The sequence below is a fragment of the Dromaius novaehollandiae genome, chromosome 13 (assembly GCF_036370855.1).
Source record: "Dromaius novaehollandiae isolate bDroNov1 chromosome 13, bDroNov1.hap1, whole genome shotgun sequence".
NCBI lineage: Eukaryota > Metazoa > Chordata > Aves > Casuariiformes > Dromaiidae > Dromaius > Dromaius novaehollandiae.
Window position 1 is genome coordinate 23,875,688 of NC_088110.1, and position 12,362 is coordinate 23,888,049.

Genomic DNA, 12,362 nt, shown 5'->3' on the forward strand with positions numbered 1-12,362 from the left:
TTCCTTTCACAACAGAGAACTTTTAAAACCGTAAGGCTGCACATCTGCAAGTGAGCATTTAAACAGCAAGTATTTAAATTCTATGCACAAATCTGATTATGCATACATACACCACCCCTGCTAGGCTTCAAGCAGACGGATCCCACCAGGCCAGACCGCCTCTCAGGATGCCAGAGCTATGAAGTGAGGTACCATGCTTCCTGCTGACGTGCGCTGCATCCTCTTGCAGAGGACTGGCTTTCCCCTTACAGTGGCAGAATATATCCACTTTAGAAATCTAAGTCATTTTCTTAGCAAATGTAAGCTAACGTGTGCTAACATGAAGTAAAATTCTAGAGACCATGCAGCTTTCGTGCTCTAGCAAACTGAAGGGAATCCACGGGAAAGCCAGGCTCCGAAGCAACACAGAGCACGCAGCACCGCCAGCAGACCTCCCGTGCACCTCCTCTGTTCTCGCACGCTGCATCTCGTGAGCCAGCACCAGACGGACAAAACAACAGCTCTCCGAAGAGACCGATCCGGAGGACTCTTGCTGATTTCAGCTACCTGCCCTGCTCCATAAGGATGAATTCTGCCTACAACCAGTACCGGTAACGTCGTGGAACCGAACCCCATTGTTCTAAATACAGGACAAATCCTTAAGGCAGACAGCAATTCAAAGAGCTGATCTAACCAAAGACGACAGGCGGGGGCAGAGACACGGAAGAGGTAACAAGCTGTTAGCCATAAGCATAACAGCCATACTATAGCAGACCCGGTACTGCTGCCCCCCAAACAACTCTCATCACCAGCAGAAGCGTCCAAGTCCTAAAATCCTTCACTTCTCAGTGCTACTGCAGCTTTACTCCATCTTCAAGCAGTTTCCTCCCACTATGGGAAAAAAAGACCAAAAAAACCACCCACCACACAAGGCCCAGATCTTGAGAGGGTGTCAGAAGTGCAGGATGATCTCAGAAAAAAGGAGAAGGGCAGGAACAGAAGGGAGAAAACATCCAGAGGTAGAAAAGCTAAAATTAGAGATGAGAATTCTGGATGATGAGGACCAGGGGAGGAAGACCAAGGCGAGGGCGGAAAGCAGAGAAGATTCTCTGGAGTGTAGGATGACTCCCAGGAAGGGAGAGGGACAGATAAAAGGGAAAAGAAATATTACAGTGAGTGAAGCAGGGGAAGCTAGCAGACAGAAGAGACTGCATAAATAAATTCAGCATTTTCAGACTACAACGTGTAGCTTTCTAACTAAAAAGCAATACTCAGCACACTAGGAAAAAGCCACAGAGGTGACTTCTCATCTGATCTTTTCTCCTTTGGATGAGGGCTAGCTGAAAGGCAACTCAGCTCTCACCACCAAACAAGTTAAACACCCCAGTTCCAGTGCTAATCACAAGGGAAGGCAATTTAATTCACCAACACTGCCCACAACATAGAGCAGCTTTGAGTAATATAGGGCACCTCAGATCACAGTTCAAAAGTCAAAAGCCTTCTGGGTTGCCAGCAAAATTGAGTCCTTCAAACAGATCAGAGACCTGGACAATCTGTGAACGGTGCCCTGACGTCTACCAAGAGGCATGCCAGAGCAAGGACAGGAACCAGGGCAGATACTGCAGCCATCCGCTACTCTAATTCTCAACAAAAAACTAGCGTATTCTCAAGCCTCCTCTACATGAAATACCAGGTATCTTCATCTCTAAAAGAGAATAATACCTGTGACTGTGGAAAATGGTAAGCTGTCTTAAATTTAGCCACTGCTGGCTTAATGAGCCTAAGAGCTCTTAGGAGAGAACTCGATGCCACAAAGTTGTGTCTCAATCCAATATGCTTCATAGTCAATGCAGAAGAGTAAGGAAATAGCATCTCTCTCGCTAATTATGTAAGCTGTCATGATGAATCAGGCATTCCTTTGATCTGATGCACTCTGCACAGGTTCTGCTCCACTAGTACCAAATGACAGTGAGTCGGCCAGCTACTACCCTGAACGGACAAACTGCAAGGAGAGCCAGAGGAATGGTTTGAGACTTGGAGGAAATGCCCAGGAGTGAGGGGAGCCTGAAGCACGGCCAATCTATTTAGGTAAGTTCTGAGACCTTTCTGAACCGGTACAACAAGAAACTGCATGAGCTGCAGTCAAAAGTCCATCTGCAAGGAGCGAGGGTTTCATTTTCAAAGCTAGTTAGCACATTTAACTCCCTCAGACTGTTCAGAAAGGTAAGGCTTCACACCAAAATATCCAGTTTTGTTCATTGTAGGCCTACTGTCTAGTTTGGATAAACATCTCTCCCTGTGCCTAGCTGCAAGATGAAACCAAGGAGACAGCCAGCTGTGGGAAGCAGCCAAATGCTGCAGCTAGAGCACAGGCTCCCACAGCGGTATTTAAACTACTGTATCACAGTCACGAACAGGATGTTTATTCCCACGCGCGCACACCTTTCCCCACATCTACCTATATCTCTTCCCAATATCGGCATGGCTAATCTCATCCATGTATCTGAACATACAACTACAGCACACCTTCGCGCAGAGGCTTACATTCTTAGAGCAGTTAAAACCCGAAGCAATGACAGTGTGTCACAGTCCACATGGTAAGCGCTATCTTATGATAACACTGACATTTCATAATCTGCACTTGCCATCATTTTGCATACGGAGTTGAAAAGACCACACAAAGTGTAAAGTCTACTTGAGCGATTATTACTTTTCATGGGATACAGTCCTGCTGACTGTGGCTGTGACAATCAGAACTGTTACCTCCTCAGTGCACAAGGCAGTTATCAGGAGACCATTCCCAAGGGAGAACTTCTTGGAACTTTATCTTGCCTCCTCTTGGATCTAAATAACTTGGAAAAAACCCCAGCTCCTTACTAGTAATTCAGAGATCCTGGTACAATGTGTTTACGCAGACCAGGTCATAGGATAGGCTGGAAAGTGTAAGCAGGATATAGTTTTTACTGCTCTGAACTACTGCCCACATAAGCTGATAACACTTTGTGCACTAATTCACTCTGGAAAAGCTTTTGTGTGTGCTTTATTTAAAATAAAGAGGCATAAAGAACTGTGGTTAAGGTTTTTATATGTTAATAATGAAGTTCCCATTCATCCAATTTTCCTTTAATGCTTTTTTTAAAAAAAAAAACAAAGCAAAAAACAAAAACAGAGTTCCTAATTACACATACTTTCATTTCACTGCAAGATATTCAAAGCAGCACAGTATTTTCAAAAATCCAGCTTTTCAGCCGCTTGCTGTACAGGTTGCCAAACCTTCAGGGACAGCTTGTTACCTCCGAACTGTGGTTAATTTTTTAGACACTAACATCTCCCTTGTTTTGCCACGTTTTGTGATAAAATTTTAACACCTTCATGTTATTGTAAAAGCAAATGATTTTAGATCTTTTCTATACTGCAAAACTGTCAGTCAGTTCAGAAAAATTACAGTCAGCTCCCTTCAAGATTTGTGCTTCGCTCCCCGACTACCTAGATCCATTTAACCACCCTGCAGTGACGCCCTGCAGACGCTGACGTCGCCAGGTGAGAATCGGAAGTCTAGCAGCAGAGTTAGGACCACCCGAACACTTTTCTTGGAGCAAACCAGAGGCAATAGAAGAGGAAAGAAGATGCTTTCTCATTGTTCACATGGAAGAAAAAGGTCAGTTTTCTCAATACGTACTGGAGAAAAAGCTTATTTTATAATCATTTTCTACCCTTTCTATTTTCAAAGGGTTTCTTAAGTTTTTATCGATAAAGAAACAGACGTGGGATTTACGCGGGAACAGGGCACCAGCCCAGCTCCCCTGCACCTGATCCAGATCTGCGACAGCAGAACCCACTTCATGTTTCAGCATTTCCAAAATATTTGGAAAAAAACATTGAACGTTGTAATCTTTGGTTTACTAATACAAAGATAACATACAACCAATATTTTGCTTCAGTGGAAGATTTATTTCAAAATACTCATCAGATAAGTTGGGTTTCCTTAGATCAGGGGTGGGGGGAGGCTGCCTATGGATTTTCAGGGGATAAATAATTCAATGCATGAATGCCAAGGGCAGCACTGCACACTGAAGCCTTGCACACATCCGTATGGCAGGGACAATGCAGACAGTAATATATGCTTCACATCACCACCCTGACAGTGGCTTCAACCCTGACCTAGAAAAAACATCACTTTCTTCTGGCTACGACAGCTCATTCACTCAGCCCTGGCTATCCCACAACATTAAGGGTTATTGCATGGGCTTTGTTTACTCTGGGGCATTGTCTCCTAATTCCTAAGCCTAACATACTGCATTTTTGGCCTCTGTTCACAATGACCATATTGCAGTGAGCAAAACAACTAAAGACTTATTCACATGCTGAACGTGGCAAGAAAGTGAGAACTAATTAGAAGAGGCACAGGTTTGTGAAGCCCTGCTTAGGAGTTCATGCCTTTTTACTATCTAAACTGTGAGGATAGGGAAAACCCAAGCCAATTTCTCCTATGTAAAGTCTAGCGAGACAACGGCTGTGCCACAAACAGCGAACAAGCACTAGAAGAGACCAGAGGCCCTTCCCGCTTATAACATACACTCATAGCTGTTCCCAAGCTACTTCCCTGGATGGTGCTGGACTACGGGGCTCCTCCGGGAGCTCAAATAGCCACCAAGTCTTAAAAACGGCACCACTCTGCGAACCTCACTGGAAGGTACACAAGCTGTGTTAGTCCTCAAAATTTCAAAGGACGCAGCATAAAGTACAGCATGTCAAATGCTGCGACAACACAGAGAAGGAGAGAGGCTGGTCTCTGGGGGAAGCCCCACGTCCCCTCCTCCCTGACCCTCAAGCTTCGCCAGCCTGCAACTGCGCTTTGCTGATACTCCCAAAATGAACCGAAGTCACCAGCCTGCCCTACTGTCCTGTTTTGAGGCCAATTTGATCATTTCTCTACATCTTACAATTTGGGGAAAATATTAAAGAACCAAGAGAAAGAACTGTGGAGCCCAAAATATCTGCTATAATTAACTGGCCCTTCCAGTGGGATTAGTTCTTTTTTGACCCCAATTATTCCTTCGGTTTATTAAAGAGAATTCAAATACACAGAAACATTAACACCCTAAAGAGTCATATAAACAGAAAAAAAGTCTGAGGGCACCATTATAAACAGACTTAATGGAACTCAGTGATTGGAAATGGATCTTGAAAGCTGTCAGATCAAAGCAAGATCTTTCTTGTATAAGGACTGCATTACCCTTGGAGCCACAGAGCTAATACCATCTATAAAAATATTTTGCTCAAGTAAGTTAAGAAACAGCAGCGTTTCATCTGTCAAAAGGTGCGAGTCTTTTATGGGATTAGCCATTTCACATACAGCGTAAGAATTAGAAGAGATTTCTAAAAGCCCTCAGCTCAGCTGACGGGGACTACACAGACCGGAGCGTGCGCTTGCCTTCTTCCACACAGGCTGCGTTCTGAACAGATTTTTCACTGCTATTAGCATTTAAGCTTCTTTTTTGTGTTACATACTTGTAAAGGATTACAAATTGGCATCACCTATAACTAGTCACAGATGAAGCTAACACTACCACCACTCAGATTCAAACAAATTAATATTTTAAATATCCAAGAGTCACATAGAAAATATGCTAGAAAACACCAGTTTTCACCTGGGAAAGCTGAAAAATTCCAGGTGCTGTTGAATACACTAAAAATGGCCTCCAGATCCTAGGCGCTGACAGCTCTGTATCCCACTTCATAGCAGGATACCAAAGGCAGAATTTTGCGTAAGCATGCTTTATTAAGCTTACAGCTGCACAAACCCGTACTGTTTAGGATGCTTGTGATTTCAAATAACTGACTAAACAAGCTTTCCTTTAACATTTATGTGAGTATTTTTTATTACTGTGCACCAATGACATACAAATTACATAACGCTTGGCTGAGAATCTAAGCGATTGTACCCTCTGAAAAAGCAACTCCGTGCCTCTAATCCATCTTACAGGAAAGAAAAAAATACTTAAAAGCTGTACACAAGTCATTCCTGTAAAACATCATGCAGACTGTTTAAATTAGAGGGGGTGAAACTATACGCAAGTTTATCGTGAAACACTAAAACCTTTGCTATGGAGACAGCAGTTTCTCTCCACAGCCTTTTACAACTGAAATACATATAATTCTTGATTGTGATGGGGGTAGCAGACAAGCCACCTTTACTAGATCCTCACTAAGTACATACAATTAGAAGAATAACCACCATGTACATATTTCCAAGTGTTATTTGGTTTGCTGTACTGAAAAAGCACTGGAACCTGTCACTACTTGCTATGCATCTGCCACCATAATATCTTAATAGCAAGAAAGAATTTCCATCCATAATGCAGACTGTCAAGCCTGAAACTCAGGCAGTCCATGCAGAACAGAGGGGAAGAGGGGATAACCCCGTAAGAAAGCTGCCACTGCATAATTCTACAAAACGTAATTAACCAACTCTGGTCCTATGAATTTTCTTTCCTCTGAGAAGGATTTGCTCACCAAGTAATTAGAACATCTCACTCCTGAAAACTCAAGTCACCAGAGCACATATTTTCCTCAAAACAAAACCACAAGGATGCACATTTATAGAAAAATCAGGCATTGCTCAGAAATACTACAGTTTCTTCACAATAGCTTAAGGTTCTTTCCAGCCCACCTCAGTCACTGTGCAGAGCCAGAACTAAGTGAAACCAATATACTATTGTGGGAGCCCCCAAAAAGCAATTATCCCACTTTTATTCCCATGCTGGAGGCACTTCATTAGAGTGCTGCATTGTTTTACTTTATAGAAAAGCAGGGAAAAAATGTAGTACTTCAATCCATGTCCAAAAGCCACAACATAAAGACAAAGGAAAGAGCACAGACTAAACGCTGAAAAGATATACTTGTCAAGAACCCTCCTTTGAAGTATGTGCAGGAAACACTGTCATCACGCAGCCATGTTACAATTACACAGTTAAAATAATCACTACCAGTTGTAAGTAGTCCATCTGGTTTACTGAAAAGAGAACACTGCTGGTACAGTATTGATTAACACGACGAGTCTTCGCTGACCCTAGAGAAATACATTTGTCTGCTCTACTGAACAGAGAGAGAATGGTGCACAGCGCTGTAATCCACTTCGGTTTGCTCAGAAGCATAGTTGGGATTTAGTCAATTAAAACATAAGCAGAAAATAAAACAATCTGAACAGGTTGTCTACCACACACGAAGGAAGAAGTAAACCCAGTGCTTTGCTGAAGGGTTTTTGGTGTTGTTTTTTTTTAAGTTTCCTTCCCCCATCCAAAACCAATATTCGTATCGGACATTCTGTATTTTTTAAGTCTGAGAAAATGCTATTACAACATCATAAAAACAAAAAGCAGCACATAAAAACAAATCAATTCACCATTTGAGCCAGGTTTTTATGAAATGGAGATTAGGACAAGAGTTCACTTTTGAAAGCAGATGCAAAACTGAATGGTAAAACCACCTATACACAGCACGCCTACGGCTTCCAGCCTGTCAAGGCATTTAGCGTTTAAAAGAGCAGGCCTCCTATACTCACTGTTCAGGAACACAGATAAGCAAAAGAGTTTGGAACTGATCGAGTTGGAGGGCAAAAGTCGTAGGGCTCACGCGCTCTCCAAACTCCAAGGAATACGTCCATGGTGTAGGCGGCTTGGCCTGCTGTGAATTTCGCAAACCGAACCCCCACCGCTTACACAGACAACTGCTCTAACCAAATCGGGCGGTGATGCAAGTCCCGGCTAGCCTAATAATACAGGTTCATAGCAAACTCCACTAACGGTGAGACCGCCCTTCTTCAGGGAGGGCACAGACGAGATGTGCCCTGGCAAGTTTTATGCCTTCCTGCGCTATTTCCTTTAGGACTGACAAGTTCTCCTTGAAGCACCAAGAGAAAGATCGTGGAGCATCTCTGCACAAAAAGCTACAAGCTCCACGGACCCCGACACACCTAAGCGAGAGCAGATGCGAGGAAGGACAGTAACGCAGACAAGGCTTTGCTTTGGGGACAAACCCACGAGGTTAATTATGCTGCAAACACATTTTAGGAGCCACCCAGATGCACACAGCTCCAAACAAGAACCGCAAATACACACCCACGCAAACACAGACCACCCCGCAGACAGAGATCTTCCACTGACTGAGCTCTTCCCGTGGAAAGAAAACAGGTCACGCGGCTTCAGCAGCGATGTTTCATAAGCACATTAAACCCAGGCGCTTAAGAATTTCCCTACTAAGACAGAGGAAGTCAGCGCAGCTCTTACTTCATGTTCTGTCCAGCATTTTAAACACTTCTGCTGCAGGCCACCATAACCATTTAAAAGTGCTCCAATATACAGCTTTAATCTGCCGGCAAAAACACCTTGTAAAAATGCCAGCTTTTCCTTTTTAAGTTAACCAAGGCAAATATTTAGTTCCTGGTAGAGCACACACAAAAGAATGTATCAACAGCATCTGAAAACAGGCAAGAGTTAATCTTCTTTTCCCTCTTGATGATTCCATGGAATGTTTCTCCCCAGAAAAATGAAATAATTGAAGTGATTATATAATAAGTGTTCCATCTTGTGAACAAACCAGAAAAAAACCAAGAATTTAACTCAGAGCTCCTTTCAGTTCTGCGAAATTTCAGCGTTTCAAGTGAGTACACAGCCACTACAAAGCACTACAGCCGCAAGACTTATTTTCGGCTAAATATCTTCGCCTGCATGGAAAAACGGTCTGTACCCAGTTCCAGAAGCCACCTCGGGAGGCAGTTTTGCTTCCAGGAGCCGGGCTGGAATTTGCTCCCTGCCGGCGGGGCCGCGTCCCCGGTGGGGCCGCCCCGGGCGTGCGGAGCCGGGGAGGGGGCAGGGACCCCGGATCCCCCCCCGCAACCGGACACCAAAACAGAGCCGCGGGCCCGGCGCGGGGGGGCGAGGGCCGGGCCGCAGCTGTCGGGGGTCGCGGCTCCCCTCGCTGAGGGGCGAAGGCGGCGAGCGGCCCCTCCCCGGCACACAAAGCCTCGCCGGGGAGGGAAGCACCGAGCCAGGCAGGTTAAACTCGGAAACAAACCGCGAAGCGCGGCCGAGGCAGGCGGCGGCCCGGCCACCGCCGCCCTCCCCGCGCACACGCGCGGCTAACGCCTACCCGGGATGATGAAATGGGAAACGGAAATTACCATTTCGGACAACTTTTTCTATTTTTTTCCTCTTTTTTTAAAAATATATATTGTTCCTCTTGGCGAAGCGCTGCTGCCCCTCGGCACGCACGCCGCCCCCCGCCCCGGAGCGGTGGGGAAAGGGGCGCCCCCCCCCCGAGGGGAACCCCCCAAACCTGCCCCCCCCGCGGCTCCCCCCGCCCCCCTCCCGCACGAGGCCCCGGCCCCCCCCCCCCACAGCCCCCCCCGCCCCGCTGCGGCCCCCCCGACCGAGGCGCCCGCGCCTCCTCCCCCCCCCGCGGCCCCTCCCACGCTCCCCCCGCCCAGGCCGCGGCCCCCCCCCGCCGCCCCTTACCGGCGCTCCGGGCTCAGCGGGCCGAGGGCAGCCTCGCGGGCGAGCGAGGCCTGCGGCTCCGCCGGCCCCGCCGCATAGAGGAGGAGGAGGAGGAGGCGGCGGCGGCGGCGGGAAGGGGGCGGCGGCGCGGCGGGCGCGGGGCTAGTGCAGGGGGCGCGGGCAGTGGCGGCGGCGCCTCCCGGCCGCGCGCTCCATGGCCCCGCCGCGCTCGGCCTCGGCTCCCAGCGCTGCCGCCCGCCCGCCCGCTCGCCCCGCCGCTGAGACGCGCCCGCTCATTGGCCCGCCGCATCGGCGCGCCCCATTGGCGGAGCGCGGAGCCAGCGCCGCCGCGACGTCAGCGCGCAGCCGGGCCGGGGAGGGGGCAGGGAGGGGAGGGGAACAAAACAACGCGCTGCAGCGACCCCCTCCCCGCCGCGCGCGGGGGGCGACGGGAGCGGGAGGCGGGGCCGGCGGCGGGAAGCCCAGACGCGGCTCCCATTGGCCAACGTGCCAGGACGACGTGGCGGCCGATTGGTTGGCGGGCGGGCGGCACGTGAGCGGCGGCGTTTCCGGGAAGGGGGCGGGCTTTCCCCGCGCCCCGCCCGGCGCGGCCTGGTGCGGCGGCGACGGCGACGGCCTGGGCGTGCGCGTGGGGTCGGCGCTGCTGTGGTAGGGGGACGGGCCGCGGCCCGGGCCGCCCCTGCCTCCAGTGTGGTCCGGGCCTCTGCCACCCGCTGGGCCCCGTCGCGCGGACACCCCGCGTGGGGCCTCCTCCGGCCAGCGGCGCGTCGTGGCGCTCCGCAGGCCCTGCCCGCCGCAGGCGCCGTGGGGGCCCCGTTCCCTGCCCTCCCGGGCGGTTTCCCGGGGGTTCCCCCCACCGTTTTCGTCAGCCCGGGTACACCTTCGGGCGCCGCGGCCTTCTGCGGCAGCGAGTGCCCTGCTCGCAGAGCTAGAAGCACCCCACGTTCTCAGGGCGCTGCCCTACCCGGTTCATCCCTCTTGGGTGAGACCCCAGGCAGGGAATCCTCTTTCCAGCCTTATGGTCAGTGAGGTGGTGCCTGGCTCTTCCGCCCTCCCACATCAGCGGCAGCTTCACTGCCGGCCTGTGAGATGCAGTAGGCAGGCGCTGGGTGCACGTGTGCTTGTCTGGGGCGGTAACTTCTAGCCGAGGAACGGGGGGGGGGGGCACGGGGAGACAAGCGCTAGCAGAACTACGCGTTACTGCGCTGCTTGCTGCAGCTTGTCTGGAGACACCCTGGCGTTAACTCAGCGTTTTAATCCCATGTTTGTCTTTGCTGTCTCCGCTGCACTGCCACAGCATTTGAACAGACAGCGCACAACAAATCACTTTGTGGTTTGGGGCTGAATTCCTTAATTACATTCTCATTAAAAGTTCTCGATGCCAAATGTTTGCTTTCACTTTCAGAGCAGTCTGTGTTAATGAGAAACTCCTCTTGGAAGTTGTTTACATAAACTATTGTTTGTCACTGCCACAGACAGCTCCGTAGTAGGGCAGAGAAGGGATCGCGCACGTTAATTTGTAGAGTGGCCCAAAGAATGCCCTGGCTGAAACTGCGGGCGAGACCGCTGAAGGTGCACCACAGCGCAGGCGTCCGCGGAGCTTTGTAGATGGTTGCTGGAGGGAGGCTGGTGAGCAGGGCTTCTCTGCCAGCCTGGGTGATCCCCGCTGCACAGCGCGGGTGCATCGGAACAGACTGTGCTCCCTCTTGGCCCTGGGACAGGTCACTTGCTCCTGACCGGGCTGTGACTGTTGTGCCTGTTTTTTTTTCTGATCCTTTTCCTCTCTGATTGTGTAATACCCAGAGGCTCTTGTGCTGTTTTTATTTACAAGGTCTCTTTTAATAATAAAAAAAAACCCTTTGGCTCCACAGATGAGGATGTTCGCTCTGCGTGCTGGATGGGCCTCCTGCCTTTGTCCCACTGGGCCTGTGAAAGCAGCAGAAGTGAGTACGCGCATGCTTGACTGCTCCGAGCAACCATGTGACTGCTCAGCCCCTGCACTTCAGAAAACACTGCTGGTGCCTTCCAGCCTCTGTTTCTGTTGTGGTGGTGCCTCCAGCCCCAGCGAGGATCACGGTATCGGCTGTGTCCATATGTGTTATATTTGGCTTGTGAACCCTCCAGCACGAAGGAAACTCAAGCAGTGGTGGTAGACCCTGGTACTCAAAAGCAGCTACCTGAGCCTGGGCTCAGCACAGCCCTGCTGCAGGATGGCAGTACTGGTTCTGTATCTGATGGAGAGGTCCGGCTTTATACCGAACATCTAGGCCTAGAGCCCCTTTATGTCTCTGAGGCAAACCAAATGCTGCGGTATCCCCCAAGGAGGGATCCTGTTTGTGCAGCAGCTCCTCAGCAAGTACAAAATCAGCACGTGTGCACACCTCCCCTCCCGGAGCCTGCTGGTGGAGGCGCCCCGGGCTGGCGAGAGCAGCCTGCACAGTCGAGGCGCTGTATTTTGTTTCAGATAGGGAGGAAGGGGAGCTCTTGAGGCAGCAGCTCTCAAATAGTTTCTGCCAGTGACCTCACCAGTAATTGCTCTGGTCTCTTAACCCCCTCTTCCAAGAGCCTGTCCTGTAACTGCGACTGCTTCTCTGGCATTTGCAATTCAATGCTGGATCACGCGTTTGGCAGATGCAGCCGAAAGGATTATTCTCGTGCTGAGGATGGCCTAGATGCCAGTAGCCCCCAGGAGAAATCTCTTTGCTGGGTTCAGCAGTGATAAAGGAGTGTCTCAGGAGCATGTGTCTGACTTCACTGTTAAATAACAGCATGAGGGAGATTTATTCTGAGCCTGTTAAGCTGGTCCTGTGTTCTATGTAGGCTTAGTCTTTTTATCTCTAGCCATCTTCCTCCTCCATAAGACCTCCT

At 49.6% G+C, this 12,362-nt stretch overlaps 1 protein-coding gene across 2 annotated transcripts in view; it reads right to left on the reverse strand.

Moving 5' to 3' along the window:
• The window catches only part of ANKRD11 (ankyrin repeat domain containing 11), a 149,944-nt gene extending 140,164 nt beyond the window's left edge, over positions 1-9,780 (reverse strand). For both annotated transcript variants that reach the window (XM_064519829.1, XM_064519827.1), the window contains exon 1: positions 9,495-9,780. The gene's annotated coding sequence lies outside the window, so the exon portion shown is untranslated. The remainder of the gene's footprint in view (positions 1-9,494) is intronic.
• Positions 9,781-12,362: the final 2,582 nt, after the last annotated feature.